Source organism: Penaeus monodon, chromosome 30 (genome assembly GCF_015228065.2).
Source record: "Penaeus monodon isolate SGIC_2016 chromosome 30, NSTDA_Pmon_1, whole genome shotgun sequence".
NCBI classification, from domain to species: Eukaryota; Metazoa; Arthropoda; class Malacostraca; order Decapoda; family Penaeidae; genus Penaeus; species Penaeus monodon.
This window is the reverse complement of record NC_051415.1, coordinates 17,951,701-17,952,205: the sequence shown is the minus strand read 5'-3', so window position 1 is coordinate 17,952,205 and position 505 is coordinate 17,951,701. Positions and strand designations below refer to the sequence as shown.

Here is a 505-nt window from a genome sequence, read left to right as displayed (position 1 = left end):
TAGTTCTGTGATCTGAAACACGGCTACAATTATGCGTAGACTTTTACAGCGTTGTCGCTACGACATACCATTTTCTTTGTTGTTTCTACATATTTCTAACCATATCCATATACGCATGTAATTTATTCCTTAATTCTAACATTCGTGGGTAAAATCAAAATTATTTACAACCTAGGCAAACCATTTTGAAAATTGTCAACTTGTACAATTATGCTACGGTACAACTAGTCCGACCCGGCAGGTTCCCGATAATGAATGTCAAGCGGCAGCAGCCAGGCTACCACACCCACGCATATATCGCTCATCTATAGCACAGAACATGGAAGCTTGCTTGTCCGGATTTTGAGATTTGTCTGGAACATGATTTTGATTGCCTTGTTTTATAATCACCATTTTCTGCAGCGAATCCACTTATGATGGTAATAATGTTTATATGTTCCTGATACGGATAAATAAGTATATATGATGCATAAAAAGCGGTAAAACGTATCATGATCACTTTATT

At 37.0% G+C, this 505-nt stretch overlaps 1 protein-coding gene across 1 annotated transcript in view; it reads right to left on the bottom strand.

Annotated features, from left to right (window-relative positions):
• LOC119592595 (serine/threonine-protein kinase 17A-like) overlaps window positions 1–505 on the bottom strand; it is a gene marked incomplete at its 3' end in the record, with an annotated part of 209,876 nt that overhangs the window by 7,327 nt on the left and 202,044 nt on the right.